The following is a 21,365-nucleotide window of genomic DNA, read 5'->3' on the forward strand; positions in this document are numbered from 1 at the left end:
TTATGAAGTTACAGGTTTTAATTACAACAGGTCAGACATTAGGAGGGGCAATCCGTAAGGCAGTATAATGAAGCACTCTGCCTTGGAAAGCCATGGACACTTCATTACTGGAGCTCTTTACCAACAGCTTGAAGAAATCTCTCATTTTGTAAAGCTGAACTTGCCTTTGGGCAAATAGAAGGACCAAGTGATCTTTTAAGATGCGCTTTGGACCTACCAGGTCCTACAGGGAAAGGAGAGAGCTGGCACAGGCTGCTGCCCCAGCCAGCAGGAGCCTGGCAGAGCTGCCCCGGCTCTCCAGCAGCAGAAAGCGAGCTGCAGCACCCCCACCTCCCACCAGCAACACCGCACGCTGGCCTCTCTGCTCATGTCACCCACCAAAAACATCCTACTTTCCACTTTAAAAATTAAGCCTAGGGTGGGGGTCCTGATATTATTTGTTTCATAAGCAACTCACGCACTAATTTGCCCACATTAATTAGATTTTCTTGCACAGCACAGTATATTTTGCTTTTTTCCTGGCACACAGCTATCTGAACACACGGCAAGTTCAACAACCACAAACACCACTCTCCGAATAATTGTACAGAGCGTGTCTTTTCTCCTTCAGTTGTTTAGGAGACCGGCTCCAGCAGAAGTACAACCCTACCAGCTCCTCAAACACCAGCAGAGGAAGGTGCTCTCCCACTCAGCACACCTCCACAGAAAGTCACCAGCCCACTTCAAAATTTAGGATACGTTAGAAAGGCTGTTTCCTCTGAAAGGTAAGACTTCGGGTCAAACCCAGGACAACAGTCAGCAAAAGAAACCACCTGATTACAGCTGGGTGAAATGAGGTATTTAGGCAAACAGCGAGACGTAAGCAACACCCGTGACCGAATCGGCTGGCTTCGGCTCTCGGGCACAGCAGGGGTGCCACCAGCAGAGTGAACTGGGAAACGAGAATCACTTTAGGGTTTGGTTTTCTTTTTTAAAAAGAAAAAACAAGGTGATAACGCGTGAAAAATTCTTCTACACCAGAAAGAGAATGCTTCATTCACAAACACCATTCATAAACCACTTATAAACTCTCAAAGTATTATCAAATAAATAAAGCAAGTCAAAAATTAAGGAATGGCACACTTGAGTATTCTTATTTCTGTTGCCCAATGGAACAAGCATTATTGAAGCAGTGTGAAGGCAGATTGCTATCTTTACCTCATTGAATAGTACCTTATTCTGTGAATAGCCCCCATGGAATAACAGCCACTACTCAAGGATTCAATAGCTTAATGAACTTAACAAGACTGGCACAATCTGGAGCTTAATTTGCATGTACTTTGAATATTTTCGCTTTATTAGTTTCATTTCAAAATAAAAATACATGTAGAAGTAACAGTAATTCAAGTGCCACTTGGCTTAACACACATTTTTCCAGGAATTCTTACACTATCCAAATTTGCTGATTGCTAGGGCTTGCGCAGCTAAAAGGAAAAAATACATGTTAAATGAAAATATCCTTTTTGTTTTATAATACATAATTAACACAAGCTTTTCTAGCTTCAACACTGGCAAATCAATCCTCTTGAAAAATACACACATAATTTTCATGCTACAAATTAAATTTGGTGTGGTTATGCTTTTAGCACTCAACAAGTAAAAGCTTGTAAATGAGAAGCTGAAGCATAAAGGTATGGCAAGTCTCATTTAAGAAATCAAAATCTTTGGGAGAGGAATTCTCTCCTGCAGAAGTCAAGAAAAGCTGCTAATAATTAAATACTGCTTTTGATTAATGCTTTACGCTACATATTTATTTTGGAAGTCCTTTTTTAAGCAGATCATGATAGAAACCTAATGAAAGCACTGTACTTCATTCCCTTATGATGCCTGGCTAATAATCACACACCAGTTGGAAACTGTCAAAATATTTTACAGCTCAATTGTAATTACCATCCAAGTCTAAGCATGCAGTAATTGGGCGTTAGCCATGTTCTAGGGGTGTTACAGCAACACACAGCAGTCAGTTCTTCTGTGTTTCATTTTTTTACACGTGTAAAACTCCTGAATGATCCCCAGGATCTACTTCACAAAATTTTGAATTAAGTATTAGTACGCTGTCAGCAGAGATAGCTTTTTTCTTAATACAGTACTGTATTTACATCAACATTTGAAAAATTAGCTTAACATCTGGAACAACGTAATTTATTCAGCAGCTTTTTGTGTGTGTGTGTGGTTTAAAGTAAAAAAAAAGTAAAGTAAAAAAAAAATAAATATTTTGAGAAATAAAAATGAAACATTTCGAGGAAAATATTATGTGGTAAATACTGTAATATTAAAAGCTTTGAGACAAAATGCTGATTTTAATTTCAAGGAACAAATTTTGCAGATCCTAAATAGAGAAAATATTCCAAGCTGCTGAGAGAGAAAGCAAGTACTGCTGCAACACGGTAACACGAGGAACCAGAGTGGGGTTTTAGCAGGTACCGTTATTCACGCAAAGTGCCTAACACTCACGAGTGTTGCATAGAGATGATAGCCTGATAGGTTTTCCTGAACAGACAACTCTACAGGGGCTTCTGATCGTTTCCAGTTGGCATTTCTAAGGCAGTATCAGAGATACAGATTCATGATTCACTAGCCTTTCAGCACTATTTGAATCATTAATCCGCACATTAACTGTCACTAACTCCACAGCGACGAGACAGACAACATCACCGGACCCCTAACACATTAGTGTCCAATGGATTAAAATCCTTAAGAGATGTTATGCCTTTGAGCCCGCAGGTTATAAATGGAAGGAAGTGTCACATTTTAAGTGTCCTTTGGACTTGATTCACATGGCTGGGTTAAATAAAGTTAAGCACTCCTGAAAGAAAGGCTCTCAGTTGGTCCCAGGATGATGCAATGAATTAACGTGCTTTTGGTGTGAGCTGTTCGTGATTCTAAATATCCGTCTGCAGTCAGGACTAGGAAACACCTAGATAGAAAGATTGTGCCAGAAGACTTCAGTCCTCCAACCACTAGTACCAGAGCTGTTAGATGGGGCTGGGGGGGAAGGTATCGATCGCTCTTCCTTGGGCTGGGGTATGAGACGAGATTTAACAGAGAACCCCAAGGAGTTATAGAGGGGAAAATTTCAGCCAGCACAAATGCAGAAAACTCAAGCACAAGCCTTGTAAATCATCTTTAACAAGTCTGATCACGTCCAGGTGTTGCAACGTGTAGAGCACTCCTCATTCACACATCTCAGCCTCCTGCAATACCTCTCGCTGCACGAGCACCTCGGGATAGGTGGAGGAGGGAAAAGAAGGGAGCCTTCATTCCTACACAGGAATTTTCATGCTTTGGGAAGTGTAAATTAGAGCATTACTACTAGTCTGACAGTAAGTTTGCTAATAAATGTGTAGCAACATATCTAATTGCATAACGAGAGATTAAATGATTATGACTATCTTTGAAATGGGGAGAATAAAGAGAAGAGAAAGTGTGTGTTAAGGGAGAGCTCTGGAAACACGGCAAACTAGCTGTAATGTCTACATTTTAACAAACTTATAAAAGCCAACATACTTTATACTTTGTTGACACCACTCGAAATAAGCTTCCAGTGGAAGCTACAAAGTTTGTTCGAATAGTGAGCATTAGTTCCAACTTAGATGAGCTTCTAAACATTACTTAAAGGTGTAGGATCCGTCAAAAACCTGGGGTTTGCAGATTGCTAGGCAATGCTTTGCAGCAGAAGCATGACCCAAGACACGACTAGGAAACGAGTACGGTGACATCACTGGACCAAGAGCCACCTTACCTTTAAAGCTGCACGGGCGGGAGTTCAAAGAGCAGTTCTGCCTACAGTTACAATCAAAATTTACAGACCACTTGAAGGACTAGTGGGATAGCTGATAAATATATAGTGCGCATGCTACTTCAGTCAGTGTAGTTTCTCAATGAGTGACATTCACATAAGTATTTACATATGGTAAAATAAAATTTAAAGTAATTTTGCAACGATTTTTATTATCTCTTATTTATAAAACCTTGGCAGTAGTAAGTGCTGCTACCGTTTCATAGCTTTTCAGTCCCTTCTGCCAGTTTGCAGCGGGAAGAGGGAAGCACTGGACTCTTGAAAGAGAAGTTTAGGTGGGATCAGTCTCCCAAGCCCCCTGCTGCAGCTGACAGAGACAGATGGTTTTGAAGGCTCTGCAGAGCAGGACTGGGACCCAGATGCTCCACACTGGCCTTAGGGGATGCTCTCTCTGCCCACACATTATGGGAAACTCAAGAGATCTCTCATGTCCTAAATCAGACAAGAGCAATACAGTTGTAACTAACTTCACTACAAAAAGAGGTCAAACGGGATATTCTTACGGAAACTAAAGCTACAGCTCGCAGCCTAACTCACCAACCAATTTTTTCAAGAATCCTCCAACTTGAAAGGGACAAACCAGAAAATGAGACCAGAGCAGGATTTGACTTGCATCTTACCCCATCTTTACTCAACAAATATGACACTATCCCATTTTAAGTATAATTGTAAAAGAATGCTAATCTATTTCTCAAACAGTTCCCACGCAGACAGGCCTTTTCCAGCAGCATTCCCACCCCCTGGCTGGGGCTCCACACAGAGCCCATCCCTCTCACCAAAAGCAGCAGGGGCAATGTGCAGAAGCTCAAGGATGTGAAATTGCTAAAACCTGGTCAGAAAGTACACCCACTGCATGGTCTTTCTTTCTTTATTCTCTTTCTTCTGTATTGAGCATGAAATATTGGCAGAGCAACTGTCAGACACAGTGAAAGTGAGACAAGTGGTGATGAAGGGCAAATTACATGCCATCTGAGCACAAAAAAATGAAAAGCGCACCACCCAAAATCTGAAGCAATATATATCATTTGTGTGGGGACCAGTCACAGTACTGGCTTCCTCCAAAAAAAGGAAAGAAACATTCTTCCTAAAAAGATAAAAGTTCTCCAAATCAAACAACTTAATTCCCTATGTGTTGTATGGGTTCTCAGACTCTTTAGGTACTTGCAAAGAAGACAGATTGTAAATGTTTTTAAAGCAACCAATTGTACATCCAAGGAGACCAGAAACAGAAGAACATTTCAGAAACCTGGAAGCTCTCACTGGAATTACCTTCTGGTTATTCCCTGTTACTCATACCTATGTCACATTCCGGTTCTACATTTGAAAACAACTGTAAATATGTAAATATAAAAAGATACTGTGCTAAAAGAAAACGTAACTTGAGTAGGCAAAAGCCCAAACCTGCTTTTTGTAAATGCCTAGTATTTTGGCTAGAAATACATGTAAAAACAGTTAAATGCATTTGTAGAGAAAACTCCTTGCCTGAGAATCCCTCAAAAGCAGTCTCCCCCGCCCCCCTTTTTTCCTTAAATAATAATGGTAATATTCCTTTAGCATTTTAAGTACAATAAAAGAGTTGTGGTTATAGCTGTAAGAATGTGTAAACTGAAACACTATTTGGTTTGCCATAGTTTTATACTTAAGCCTACTGATTGGGTTCTGGTCTATCCACCCATGTCTCGACACAAAGGATAAAGTGACATTACGTGCCTGAGCCAGTGCTGTCAATGAGCATGATGACAGACTACTTACTGATAGTACCGACTTCCATACGGGCACTGCAGAAATGCATCAATTCTTCAGCATTACTTTAAGGTGATTAAAAACAAAGCTTTTCGTGGAGTTCTTGAGAGCACTCTGGCAACTTCATGAAAAGGGGTCACAGTGTCACTGAATATGGTTGAGTAATTAAGCAGGTTCTAGGACAAAACACTTCAATCGTGATCTGCTAAGCCATCTGTATCAAACTGCAATCTGAATTAACTTTTTAGAAAGTCTGCATCCAGATAATAAAAGTATATTTGCTATATAGAAAGGTATACATATAACAATCTACCTTTTAATGTAACAAATAACCATACTTATTACAGGAACAAATATACTAAGATATAAGTTTGTATATGCCTATATACACACACAAAGAAAATACACACATACACACTGTGTGTGTGTCTCTCTCTCTCTAAATATATATATAAAAAATAACTAAGGTCACTTGAAACAACAGAAACACATTCTGACTGTTCTGTAAGTAAAAATTACTTTCATTACACTCCAGAAGTGTAAAATCCAAGGCAGCTAAATGGAAAAAAACATTAACACTATTTTTATTTATAATTATATTGGATGGTGTAACATTTTAGGATATTTTTAAATCTTAATTGGATGAGTTGGATTTCACAGACCTGTTTGCACTGAAGCAAGCCAGCGAATTTCACCCTTGCAAGGCTTTAAGATTACAGCTCCTGTCGCAGAGGTGCTGATGAAGTGAAGGAGAATGGAGAGTTTTGGCTGGCCCACCGAAAAAAGGGACTGTACTCTTACTTGCAGATTGCCTTTCAAAGGACTACTGAGGAACTGGAAACTGCTGTAACCTGCCTCAGTTCATACTTATGGAAACTTGGATGAAAAAATTTCACTGCCCAGGAACTTAATTTAGGAGCAACTGAAGGACTTCAACTTCTTGTTGCCTTCAGTGAACTCTGAGCTGTCCCATGAACGGTTAGAAAAACACAGGTGTCTAATACTCACCATCCAACTGTTATTTCAAAATATATTCCGAAGTTTTTGCTGTTGTGACTATGACAGCCTTTCACACAACTGTGTATGCACAATCACTGCCAGCAGTTATGCCCACATTTGTGAGCTTAACGCCCTTATTCCCCTGGGGGCTGGCTGTAGGGACAGCCCACCTTCTACAGCACCGTGGGCACGCACCCCTCAATTCCAACAGCAGTTACATGCCTACAGAGTTGTTCCCGGTCCCAAAATTAAACATCACAGCATCTTCACTAAGGTAACAAAAATTACTAATGAAGCCCCCTGCACCTCGAGCTATGTTTTTCAAGATATTCAATCCCAGACAACAAAGGGGTTTTGTTTTTGTTTTTTAAAAAAATATTTGTTGATAGGCTCCTTTTTTGTGGACAGGAGACATGTGCTACGACTGCTGAGTTTACAGTGGCATGTCATCAGCTAGTGGGCAACCCACCGCTCGCCTCATCATGTTCTGCTCTAAAGGAGTATGGGAAGAGGCAGGATAAGCTGTATTAGAGGATGTTTTACAATGCTACATCCTTTGAATCCAAATGATTTTTCTACAGAGAGACTGCCCTCTCAACAGCATAGCTCTCTTTAAAACAGAATGTAGGCATTTAATCAGTGGGTGTTCAATCAAGCTCTTAAATATTACAGTTAAACTTCTAATATATTATAAGCTCACCAATATTTTTCATAATGTTTACAACATGACTTCCTTAATTAGTTTAGTTTCTAGCTAGCTCCTTTAAAGCCCTTTCACTGAGCTAGAGCACAGGATTTCATTCACACTTTAAAAGCTTTTCCCATGCAGGGTTTTCAAACCTGCTTTGTCTGAATGATATATATGAACTATATTTAAAATTTGTGCATTATTCATTACTACAGACTACGAAGTATCATTTAGGGATTAACACAACTATCTACTAAACTGTAAAATAGCTCTTGTCAATAATGAAACCAAGTGAGTTTCAAAAAATTGGTTGTATTTTAAAAAAGCAACCAAATACTTCCATAAAAAACAAACATATTTCTCTAAATCTACCAATAAAACACTCACATGTCTGTCCTCTTTTTTAGTGAGATGAAAAAAATTCAGTATATCTAACAAAGTATAAAACTACTTAAGATATATCAGAAAGAGTTCTTGCTTTAAATATGTTTTCAACCTTTTATTTCCCCTTTTCTCTAACAGTCTCTACATATGTATCCATAAATAAAATTTTTAAAAATACTAGTAGGATCTGGATTTTGTATTCAAATGGCTAACTCTCCAGAGAAACATCTTTTTCCCTGATATTCCACCAATGTACTTTAAAACAACTCAAAAACCCACACAAATCTAAAATATGTTAGACCCTTCAAAACCCTCAGACAGCTTATATAGCGGCAGTCACAGTGAACAGATAGTTCTTCTGAAAGAGTAGAAAAAAAATATTTAAAAGGAGGCAGCAAGTCAAAAAAACATGCAGGCAGCTTGACTTCAATAAAACCCAGGACTACTCAGTTCCTTTGGATTTTTTCTATTTATTTTCTTTTATGCAGTTAATTTTTTTAGGAAATTGTTGGGTTTCTCCCCTTTTTTTGTCGCCACAGACACTCCCTTTAGGCAACCGTGCATCAACAATCCTCCCACGTTCAAAGTCGGCTACATCTGTTGCTCTTTCCCATTGTTGAAAATTCCTGCCTTAATCCTATTTGACTTTATTCATGCAAAGGTCATCCTGAATTCAACAAATGGAGGAGCGATAGCAAGCACAGTGTTGAACATGGCTAAAAAATGCTGTTGTAGAACACGCAGCTAGTGTGCCGGCACTATCTCAGAAGTACCTGGTTTATTATGCAGCTTCTAGTCCTCATAGCTGTGTTGCAATATGAATTGGCAACATATTTCTTCTAGTAACTCAGGAATACAACAATTTCCTTCCAACTGGCTTGATCCTTTCTCCTTACAGAGACTGGCACTTAACTCTTATTTGCTAGCGAGTATGCATACAACATACATACACATACACTACCAGTTCTGCATGCCCTAGGGCTTAGCTTCTGGCATATATGGCTTACCTGCTTCTCCTGGCTTTTAATTCTCACTATATCCAGCTTCACAAATCTATTTAATTAACCAGCCCATCTAAAACTAATGGTGATCGCTATTTCAAATATAGGAGGCAAAATTCTGCCTAAAAATACTTTTACAAAGCAGGGTAGAACAGTTAATACAAACATGTCATTGTAGGGCCATCGCCATACTATAGATTTGCCCACAGAAGCTATTTTGGGTTTAGACTAATTTTTCTTCCCCCAAAACAACAACAATTAAAAAAACCACCACCACCACCCCAAAAAAAAAAAAAAACCCAAACCAACAACAATGAGAAACCAGGCATTCTGGCTCAGACCTGTGATTTATTCCTATATTTAAGTATCTGACCCAAACCAACGACTGATTGGCAGGAACAGTGAATCAGTAAGCAAACCAAAGCTAGCTATCAGACTGGTTTATGAAGGGAAGATAATTATTTTTGCAATACGTCCATAACTCAACATGACAGAAGCAAAGGAATATTTATTCACACACGCTTATTTCCAGCTGGAGGTGCTTGCCAGCCACGAGGAGCCAAACCCACCCTTCGGGCAAGCGGAGGACGAGGCTGTTTGTTGTCAGCCCTGGTCCTCCGGGAGCTCTGCTGAGGGCTGCGCACCATGCACAGCGCGCCCAAGGCTCAAACCAAACCAGCCCCACAGTAAAGCTTGACCTAACAGCTAAAAGCCAACAGCAACATCAGCTTATTGAAACTGTGCTGAGCTCCTTGTTAGGTGCAAGGGAACACTTGAAAGAGTCGTTTTCAACTGAAAAGCTGCCCGGTTCTCTGCTTGTATGGCTCTCCGATAAGGTGTAACAACTCTACAGAAGAAGAGTAGGTTTTATCAGGTTTTTGTTTCAAAGATTTTGAGGACTTTTGTTTTGATGGTAGTTTCAAAAAGGTTTTATGAGAGGAGAAATGTTCCTTCTTTCCTCTACCTTTTAAAGACCAAAGCTCGAACCAAGCAGGGGTAATAGCCTGTGAAGCCATGCACGTGACTCTGAGTCCTCAGTGCCCCCTGCAAGGCTAGCACGAGTGGCAGGAGGGTGGCTGTCCTCCGGCACCCATGCCAGGAGCCTGCGGCCCCGCACCGTCTGCCCATCTGCTGGCTGCCTTCCGCCTGGGGGTGAAGGTAAATAACTTAAAAGGAAATAAAACACAAGGCCTTCCCGGCGGATAAGGATTTTCCAATCAGGTACCCCAGAAGCTAGCCCAGATCTCTGAGCCAACGTGGCGCGGCTGTTTTCCAAACGCTGTGGCAGCCCACGGCCACCTCGCCCGGCCGGTGGGGTTTGTACTGAACCCGGCTTGTTCCCTGCCAGGGGACCCCAACCGTGCCGTGGGAGCGCTGCCGGCCAGCAGCTGCAGCACCGCGGAAACTGTAATGCTCCCAGCAGCTCCTAACGGCTTGCATTTATGCACTTTTGGGGTATTTAAGGGACACATTTCAGGCAAATATCTTTGGCATCTCCATGAGACCAGTCCCCTCTGGATCCAGCAGAAATGGGTGCAACGAAGGCACTTGTCCCAAAGGCTCGGCAGAGCCCAGCTCACACTCCCTGCCCTCCCCCTGGAGATGCCCCGCTGCCACTCTCTGCTTCTCTCTCTATTCTGGGACCCCAGGTGTTCCGTTCACCTCCTCGTGTAGGAAGCCACAGCCCAGAAAAGGTGGCGTGGGTACTCCCATCGCTATTCCCACCACCCAAAGGCCACCTCTCCTCTGCCCTCCGCAGCCTTGAAGCAGTTCCCAGGTCAGGGTATGTGTCGTACGTGACCAGCCTCGCACTTCTTGCCAAGACAGACTGTTGGGAGACTTCATTCAAGGAAACTGAACAATTTATATAAATCATCACATATATCCACATGGGAAAAGAAATTCTAGTATTAGTGTCATTAAAAAAATAAAATAGGAAAGAAGTATCTTCTGTTACAGTTTGCCTACATGCAATGGTGCTGGCATTGCAATGGCACATAGCAACAGCCCTTCCCTTTTTTGCCACACCATACACACTATGCCCATTGGCTTCTCCAGTGGCTGCCAGAGATGGATTTTCTTCTCACAGACATTTTAAACTTCCAAGATGAAATAAAGCGTATAAAAATACTGTCATCACATATCTAACAAGCATATTTTCCCACAAGAAGTGAAGTAATATTTTATGATGACAAATCTGAGTACTACAATTTGTAAATGTAACTTAAAATATAAAAATACGAAAACTGAGGTTTTGAATGTCATCACACTGGTGAAATTACCAAACCTTATTTGCACAGACGTTCTGCAGGAGCACTAACTGGTGCAACCCAAAACTCCTGCAGGCACTACTGACAATGTTTCCATCATTTCAGTAGAAGCTGCATTGCACCATCAACACAGAAATGCCTTAAAGACCCATTACGAAAATGGCAGAAAGAGCTGAGCTAGATTTTTCTAGGAGAGCCCTGGAGACCTGTTATCTGCATCACCGCTACTAATAAGGATCTAAAGAAGAAACAGCCAAACACTTAAGTAGCAGCACTTAAAAACGCCAAATCAAGTGTTCAGAATTTGGTATATTACAAAACAGTGGTTACATGTACAATGTTAATTAGCACCCTTCGTATATTTGCATCATGATACAATCTTGTAAGTGTACTTCACCTAGAGCTGTCCCTCACGGGGGACACTCAATGAACAATGTCACTGAACGGCATTACCCAGTACCCCTGTTTTCCTGAATTAGTAGTTCTTTGTCCTCATGCCTCATCTGCTGCACACTTCCTGGATCCTGAACTGAACACTGTATCATTAATCTCATCAAAGGGCTTTTTCACAGTGTTCATCTTTATGGCATTTTAATCTAGAAGATTAAACATTTAATCTTCCAGACATCCTTGTGAGGTAGCAGTCTATTTAGGCAAAGAAAAAGTGAGGCCTACAAAAAAACCCAACTCCAAATTATTGGAAGCTGTTGCTTTTGAGTCTTCAGTCTGAGCCACCTAAGACGTGACCTTACAGAGAACCGCTTGGTTTATGACACTTCATGTGCCACGAAACAGCACTCTGTCAGCTGCACGGCACTTGAGTCAGCCAGCAGCTCTGCTAATTGAAGATGGCTGGATTAAGCCGGGAACTTGAAAAAACCACCACAGTCCAAACTCTGCTTCAGGAGATTAGCTCAGCGCCACATGACGAATCCATGACAGAGGAAAGGATAATAATATTCACTGCTCCTGGACAGCATTTGGTTGCTTAATTGTCAGAGAAAGCAGTACCTTTCCGCTGGCCCTTGCCTCAAACAACACCATCTGGACTAGTTCCCTGTGTAACAACACATACGGTGTGGCATGAGTCATGAGCTCTGCAGAAAGACCTGCATGTCATGATGTGTTTTCATCTAGATAACGCTCTGGCTTCTTGCTGTGTGTGCATGGAAATGGGGTAAGGTGAGCAGCAAGGGGCTGAGGTTGGAAGGAGCTTAGCTCTGCCTCCAAACCCATGCATACCTCCTGCTACAGGCACATGTGTGTAAATTATTGACTTGTCTGGTCTTAAACCTCAAATTCTGATGGAAGCATCTCTCAGAGGTAATACAACCACCGAACTGCACCACCTAAATCTTTCTGACAGCAGTTCAGCTAGCTTGTTGCTAGAAAATGGGTGCAAAATACTGCAGTCAGGACAAGAAGCAGGAGATAGAACAAGGGCGGGCTTGGTTTCATCTGTACCCTTGACATCTAAAAATTGACTCCTGTTGGCACCAGTCATGGGAACACTGACAACTGCTACAGTAAAACCACACAGGCAAAACAAGCAATGTTTAACTAAGAAAGAATTTATCACTTTGGTAGCCTAAGGAGACCACTGGTAAGCAAAAACCTACTCACAAACACATGACCCTCAAACACCTTCAGATCCTAATGGACAGTAAGAAGTCATCCCTTCTGCTGGTCTCTTTTGTGACTGCTCATGGATAGGTTATCGCATGTTATACGCCACTCCTTGTACCAGTTTTCACAAAATCTCTAATTAGTGGGGTAAAGCAAAGCAGGGGATCAGGGGATCTCCATTTTGCTGAACTCTGTCCATCAATGCTCCTACTCCTTATCTACGTCTCCTATTCATGCATACATACTGAAGGGAGAAATTTTTTTCCTGTCCAATCATGGGTCTATTCTTTCGGTCACATACACAAGAGTTTGCAAATATTCAGGGACAATTAATCTCACCAACTTTATATGCTCATCAAATTAGTTAGCCAAGCCTAACTTACCTAAGCTCTTTTACAGCCAAGGGAGGGAACCAGTCACCTCTAGGAGTAAGGTATCTGGGGCAGCTGGGTGACTCAATCTCAAAAGGGCATCCACTTTATTAAGGGCCAGTCCTGGGAACTCTTACTCACATAAACAGTCAATAAAGCTGCTTACCGCTCCTGTACATTACTGAACTACTAGAATTTCTCCACAATATGCATTTGTGTTTGTGCTATAGTTTGTCCTGGTTTTGATACTACAGAGGCATGCATCTCCAATCATCATAGTTCCAAGACAAAAAGCAGGCTGAAAACCACCATGGAATGAAAGCCCATTTCCCCCAGAAATATGCAATTTCTACTTTCATAAAAGTCACTTTCTAAAAGCTCACACTTGCAGTTCAGTTTCAAATCCTCAAGACTGTAATAATTTTAAGATTCTCTGCCTTCATCAGTTTTTTGGTTGGGTTATTTTTGGACAAATAGGGCCTACGGGTAAGACGATAATTTTACTTTAAAAATTACTAATATATATGCACATATGTGTGTGCATGTATATAACATCTCATTTACAGAGAAATTAGTGAGTATCTGGTCACCAATGATACAGAAGTAGAAGAATCAGTATGTAGAAGTTGTAATAATTAGCTATCTGATAATTTGCAATGATATACTGCATCCCTACTTCCATCTGCACAAACAGGGGCCCCCTTCATTAACAAATCATTCAACTTCCACAAAACCAGTAAAAACAGAGCTTAAGAGAGTTTAATTTCCCTATACTGACAGAGTAACTACATTCAGTAGGCAGGAACTTGGATGATTAAAGGTATTTATTTAAAATATTATTCTGCTACAAATATGAACAGAGGGAAATTGGAACCATAAAAGGCAATTTGAACATGAAACAGCAGTAGACGATTCAGTTAAGGCTGCATTTTTTATTTGACCAGGCTGCTTCCTGGCACTACCAGCCTCAGCACTGCTGCATCACCGGAACCTGCAGCTACTGCAAGCGAAGTCTGCACACCAGCACACTGCCCCCCACGGGGCGGGTTCCCTGGTGGGCGATGCTGTCCTGCTGCGTGCCCGCGTCAGTGCTGTGTCTGTGGAGCTCACTCACTCACTCACACGTCAGTGCTGGTGCTGGCACAACTGGGGCAGGGAAGGGGGGAAAGTGAGAAGCTGGGGTAGGGACTGAGGCAATGAGTAAATCCAGACCCTGAAGCGTGCAGTAGCCGAGGACAAGGGGAAGATACTCCTTAACCCACACCTTCAGCAAAATAGAACATACTACACTTGCATTTGGAAGTAAAGAGAACAGTTCGCTCCCTACTCTAACACGTATTCTAATGAGGTTGGTTTATGTCCAAATATAGGTTAATAGTAAGGAACACCATGTAGCTAGTCAAGTTGACAAACATCTTTTACAACTCATGCAAACAGTAATAAGAAATTACTTCAGAATTGTGTAAAATGGGAGTCACATTACTTAACACTTGAAAAGCTGCAAGCTTAACGAATTTTGTCTGTGCTTCAAAACAATTATCTCACTATCTCTGTTCACACTATGTGTGTGGCTTGTCTTTCTTCCTATTAAAAGATTAAATGTCTTAGGGCTGTATGCAAAGGCACATTTTCTCGGAGTGCCTTTTTTGCACAAGCTTATAACAGTAGGTATCTTAAAATTCTGTCCACTTCCTCCCAGGTCTTCCCTGGGCTTGAGGAACTATCTGTCTGCATAGGAAGTGGCAAAGATCTCATGCAAATGAGCTGCACAATTCCTTTACAGCTAATGTGAAGCCGGAAAGAAGCAAAATTGTTAAACTAGATGTTCCAGAGAGCCAGGAAGCCTTATTTGAATGGACAACTGAGATACTTTTGATACCAAGAGACAATGAGTAATCTTTATCTACCATTTGGAGTTAAATGTAATTTCTCCGCTTGGCTGCATTACTGCATCTGTGTTTTAAGCTAAGCTCTTCCTACTGTTCAGTCACATAAGGTTGGTAACACTAAGGTAAATATAAGTGGGAAAAGCGAGCAACTGGAGATTGCCGAGATCTTGGCTTGGAGAGTTGTGCCGAGTACCATATCAAATATTTCTTTCCTTCCCTTCCACTACATTCACCTGAGTGTTTTGCACTTCATCTCTAAGCATTTATTTTGCCTTAGAAGAAATAAGGGGGGTGGGGGTGGGGATGAAAAAAGAAACGACAGGTTTCTTGTTATTCCCTTGAAAAGTATTTGAGAACTTCTTTCATAAGGAGGTAATTTGTACCTCCTTTGCAGTTTGAAGGATAAACTGCCTACCGGGCAGAAATCTTTCTGAATCGCCTGAACAGAAGCATTGCAGATACAGGATGGAGATGGGTTATCACGTCATGCAAAAAAATAGGATGCTGTAGTTCTTACTACGTTTCCTATAAATATGTTTCATTAGAGCTTAAACCAGCTAGCCTGCCTGGCATGAGAGATCAGACTATCACTGGGTATGCAAAACAATTAATTTTGGTTTTAAAAAGAGAGAGAGAGCATGCTTAAACAATGACAGCGACAAAGAGAAATGTTATTATTTGGACTTTGGTCCAAATCATGTAGCCTTTGGACTGCTACATGAACGTGTATTCTTTTCTGCCAACTTAAAAGGCCATCACAAGCTCTTGTCTACAGGCACCAAACCCAATGGCTACATTTTTGTGACTGTCAGCAACAGTGACTCATAAAGGTGAGAATGGCACACACATTAACATGACAGCCTTAAGCTTATTTATCATCCTGTCCTGGTGCTATATACTTTCATCAGTTGTTAGGTGTAACTCAACAACCATCCAAGCACAAGTTCAAAAAGCATCTTGTGTTCTGCTATCAATTCTGTGTCTGTTCCCATAATCATGTACTGCCAGAGAAACACCTATCGCCAAGACCAGAGTGCAGGAGTTGCCTTTACTGAGATACTCTGTGTAGAGCAGGCAACTGTGAGGGGGAGGTCTGTGGGCTACCAAATCCCAGGCTGACGACTAGCCAGCCTGCAGTAGCCTCTCTGTAAACCATGTGTCTAACAGGCTTCCAGACCCTGAAGACTCAGAAAGGATGTGAGACCAAGCCAGACTCACCAAACAGGCCACAGCTGCTGCCTTTCAGCAGGGTAATGTAACTGCACTATCCAGGAACCCGACGGAATCCTGAGCCATCAACATGAGCCTCGGTTGCAGTCTGGCAACAAACTGAAACTACCACCCAGCAGGAAAAGCCTTTCTCAGAGTGGTTTCCCGAAGGGAAGGACATATGCTGTTCTTCCAAACAGTGGATGAGCAATGCCAATCTCGTGCAGGAGCTATTTTCTTTTAACACTTAAAAATAACTCTACGGTTGAGAGTGATTATCTGCTTTCTCCTGTTCCCTAGCAAATAATTCTTCACCTCCCACATAAATGCAGTAGCATACCTGCCTTCTCATTCTCACAAAGGCAACACAATCCATGACTGTGGAGACACACAACTTCAGCTTCTCTACCATAGGACACGGCTGCCAACTATGGAACTGAAACCTGGATCTTATTTCCAATAAACTCAACGTAACGTAGGGAAGATAAAAGATATGGAGGCTGAGATTTCACCGAGCTCAAGTTGGTATGTACATTTTTTAATCAGCTAAAGCGATGATGTGCACTGATATGCATGCTATGCACTAGTCTAATACCAAATTTTGAGCCTAAACATCTTCGTTCAAGTTTTTTCCACAAAGTCAACAACAAGTAGAAGAAATTTGAAGTCTCCATCACCTCTGTGAAAGGCAGAACCTGGTTATCCAAACCATGTGGAGAACAGTAACACATGTATGATGGTAACAAGCCCAACAAGGCTTCAGTTGGGCTTGACAGCCCTGTAGCATGTTGATGACTGAAGAGCTGAATTACAGCTTTGCAGTTTCTTTGTCAGACTCACCTAAATATAGCCAGCACACCACAGTCTTCAAGCCATTTGAGATGATTAACTGTGGGATAATTCCAGGCTTTCAGACTTCACATTTTTAGGCTTGCTCTGCTAACTCAGATTAGTTTAGAGAAGACATGGAAGGAAGACAGGAGAGAATTAAGATACTCTTTTAGGAAGTGTGAGTAGGTAATAATATTTGGAAATAAAACTTCCTCCAGACCCAGATATGGCAATTACTGAGCTAATACTGTGGCACCAAGAGCTGGCCAGACCCTTACGGAGAGCTAGACCCTGCCTTGTCTGTGACAGGTAACTGCCCCCTCCTACCAACACAGGTGACGTGGGGGTCTCCGAGGGAGCCAAGGGGCTTGCTCAAAGGGAAGACAGTACAGAGGCTTGGAAAGGCATCGCTGCTACAGCTGACCGACTGCTCAGGGAAGCAGCACATGGCAAACATTTGAAAAAGATCAGACGAATGCTGGAGATGTCCTGAAGCTGCCTGAACACGGTCTTGGGCAACTGGCTGTAGGTGGCCCTGCTTGAGCAGGGGTTGGCCCAGATGACCCCCAAGGCCCCTTCCTACCTCAACCCCTCTGTGATCCTGCCAACAACGTCCAGAGGGAGGTATGCGGGAAGCACTCAAAGAGGTGACAGAAGCTGGGATGTTCTTACAGCAGCTAAAGAAGAGGACGGGTCCCCTGCGCAGAGCAGCATGAAAGGGGCAAGGGCCTAAACCACCGCTGCTCATGAGCTCAACCAGCCCCACACAGACAAACCCTCGGGTCTGGGCAGGCAGGGACGGCCTCGTCTGCACCCTTGTCTCACACCTGAAAGACGTTAGGGAATGGTGAGGGGACACCAAGCGAGGCAACATCTTTGGGGAGGGACGAGGCTGAGGGCAAGCCCTGCTGTAGTCATGGTTAGAACTCCTTCAGGCACACATACTCCATACCGCGCAGAACAACCATTTCAAGGCAAAAATAAAAGTTAAATCCTATCCACATTTGGTTTGCCACTTGTCTTTCTGACCAATGATCTGGGCAGTAAGTTTTTATGTCAGTCCCCCAGTGAGATCTGGTCTTCGCTTCAAACTCTTGTTCTACCATTTTCATGGCTGTTAAAGTTAACACCTATTTATCAGTCTCATATGCTATCTCCACTGATCACCGAGCTCTCAAAAGTTCATACCAACTTGTGACTCCACCCTGGAGCACTTTGTTCATCCTGGGGATACCAGGCATGATGCTAGATACCATCAGATCAGAAGATGCTTTCTGGAGTCTTCTGCCTAGTTTTACGTGAACTTTTTACATAGAATTACCTTGTACAACATACATTCCTGAACAAAGGAACTAGAAGCTGGATTTTTGTGGTGTTTGGAATAACAGGGGTAATTAATTTTGGATGTGATTCCATGAAAATCTAGAAATAGTATTCAGCTGTTAAAAAACCATACAACTCCCTTAAAAGAAGGCCTTTTGCAATTCACTTAGATGCATTAGCTTAATTCTATCCCCACATGAGACATGTCCAAAACCACTGACTGCTAAAAAAAATCATTGTTTTATTCTTCTCTTTCATTACTGCAGACACTGCTTTTATAAATTATGAAAACATACAAACACACACACACATACAAAAAAAAAAAAAACAAAACAAAAATCACCCGTGGGAAGAGAGATGTATTCCTCAGGTGAGAAACACCTTACACCACTATTTGGGTAATGATAAAATGTTGGATTCAGGCTATGTTTCAATAGCAAATACAATTGCAATTCTGTGGAAGTGTTCTATACCTTGGATGCCAGTGCTTGAAGGCTCATTGCAGCTGAATACTGAATGAAGCAATTTTAGTGTCCAGCTGTACCCCAGGGATTTAATTTTGGGGTGTATACTTTGGAAGACAACAACCTTTCTTGCCCTATTTTTAAACTGGAACATTAAAAAAAAAAATAGGGTAACACAATTTCAGGTATTTGGAACCTGTATCTTGAGTAGGAATCTGTCGCGTGTCAAATCATCTTTCAGGAGCAATTTCCACCTAATAAACTTGTTGATATATAGTTGTTAATAACAGCATTTGTATTTTTTCTGTTCAGCAAATGTGATGAACACCATTAGCATGTGAAGGAAAAAATGAGCTCCAAATACTCTGTCAAAGATTTGCGGAGGCATTTTTGGAATCTTTTTCCTTAAACCCTAAACTTCTAATATTAATGCTGCGTTTGTGTAATCTAAAGATTAGCATTTCTGCTCCACAGCCATTTCCTATGACACTTAGCTTCTGGGCAGATTTGTAGCAGAGGCTTTCTGTGCCCAGCAAACTTGGACAAAACACTGAACAAGATATGTTATTTAACTTCCTTTTGCCTAAGTTTACTTCCATGGGACTATTCCCCCAACATGTGGGCATGTGCCAGGTTCATGGCTGTATATTGCCTATACCTTTTGATGGAAGTTTTTTCAGAGTTGCTAAACGCTGACACTATTATTGAGTAATAAACAAACAAGTTATTTGTGCCAACAGTCCAAGTCCTATCTGGGCGATGTTTTGTACCATGGTGTGAGGAAATTGTTTAATTTTCTTTTCTTCTAAATGCCAGTACTTTTCCAAATTTCAAAAAGCATTCCAAGTAAAGTGCTTTTGATCTAACTTTATTAGATCACCGTAGAGAGAAACAATTCAAGCACAGAAAAAAAGACGGTGCTTACTGAAAGCTTTCTGAATTGCAAGTGACCGTACAATATTTTAACACACCCAGTCAGCAAAACTTTCCACTCTAGCTGTAATATAATAAACCAGGACATCTGCTTTGGAGCCTTCCCTAATGGCCTCATATCCTCCAAAATCCTGTAAAAAAATTATAGCTTTCCTGTATGAGAGAAGGTCAGCACAGAGCTCCATCTTCCCTCGTAGCCCTAATGAATATCAGTGTTTCAGGACTTGGACCCTGACTGATCTCAGCTGCGCCTCAGCACCAGTATCGGAGGTGAGCGGCAAGCAGGCAGGTTCTGAAATATCGGGGAACTAACACCCTGCGTAAGAGCAGGAGCTACCTGACTGTGTTTGTAACAGTACAGTCTCCTCAGCGAGTTCAATCCTGCGCTGTTTCTTCATCAATTCCAGCTTTCCAACAATCTAAAACTTAGTCTGGAGTGGACAAAAACTACAACCACCAAACCCAGTAGTAATACATTCTTTCAGCATGACAAAGACATGAAATAAAGCAGAAAGACACACTTCCTGGGATGCAGACCTGTAAAAGACCCCTCTCAAACAACGAGCAATGGGGGCACAACCTCCATCAAGCAATCTGATAAAATCTCCTCCACAGATGTCTTTCCTCTGCCTGGTAGTACCAGAGTGCTTTACTTTGGCCACTTTGCTATGACCCGAGGGCCAGACTCCAGAAATGGAATAATGCCCAATATATTTCATACAGAAACTCCAGTGAAGAGCATCGAACGCCACCTCAGAACATTATGAAACTGCTATGCTTTGATTTCATATTTCCCTGGTTGTGGTTCTGCATATTAAGAGTAACTTGTGAATTGTGCTTGTGGCTTTACTACGTTGTTTTGCTGTGAGCAGATACAAACAGACACACCAGATCAGATTTCTGGTCTCATACTCTTTACCCTGAGTGAGTAGTAAAATGACAGCAAGATGAAGAGCCTGAACAGACAAGGACGTGTCAGCAACCTGGGTGAGTAATTAAGCAATGAAATGATAAGTATGACAAGTAGTTTCATTCAATTCATAAATGAAAGTACAGCAATACAAGGCAAAACAGATGATAAGATGCATAAATTGGGCGAGATGTGCTGGAAGAAAAGCCTTCTGTCCTCATCTTCTTACCCTTCAAAACGAGCAGTCAGCAAGTATCAAATTCATTTTTAAGAAGGGTCCATTAACATAGCTATTAAACGCTTAATATGTTTTTAAAAGCGTAAGTGGTGCTAACTGCTGAAACACTGGAGCTGAAATTCACACCAAGAGAAGTTAGCTGCTGTAATCCTAAAATACCTACGTCTCACACTGCCCTCTTCAACAGCAGTTAACTCCTATTTCCCCTTGACACAGATGCATGTGCATATATAAGCATGCTTAGCCTGGACACCCCTAATAAACAGTTAATCTGATTTAAAGTAGACTTCTTTTTAAAATTACTTTGACATACCTATGGAATTGGACATATATAAATCCAAATACAAAAAACTGGTATCCAGTACTAAGCTCTTAAAACCCAGATTTATGACAGAAATGTAGAGACAGACTCTTCAACATGGGCAAGGCTTAGTGGCATTACAATAGATCAAGACAATGTATTGTTCAATGTGATTTTCTTCCCTCTCGATGGCACATCCAGCTGTCCCATAACATTTGTTACTATAAGACTCTTTTCTTTGAAACTGCAGTTGCTGATATTGTTGTCATTAAATCCTTAAAGAAAAAAGATGCAAGCTCCTACTGCTGGTCTCTCCCTATGAACCAGCAAGCGAACAGAGATGAGCC

The 21,365-nt window shown here is 41.6% G+C and overlaps 1 protein-coding gene across 9 annotated transcripts in view; it reads right to left on the reverse strand.

The window, feature by feature from the left end:
* The window catches only part of EHBP1 (EH domain binding protein 1), a 226,527-nt gene that overhangs the window by 90,646 nt on the left and 114,516 nt on the right, over nucleotides 1–21,365 (reverse strand). The gene's annotated exons all lie outside the window — the stretch shown is intronic.

Source organism: Falco punctatus (assembly GCF_963210335.1).
Source record: "Falco punctatus genome assembly, chromosome: 5".
NCBI classification, from domain to species: Eukaryota; Metazoa; Chordata; class Aves; order Falconiformes; family Falconidae; genus Falco; species Falco punctatus.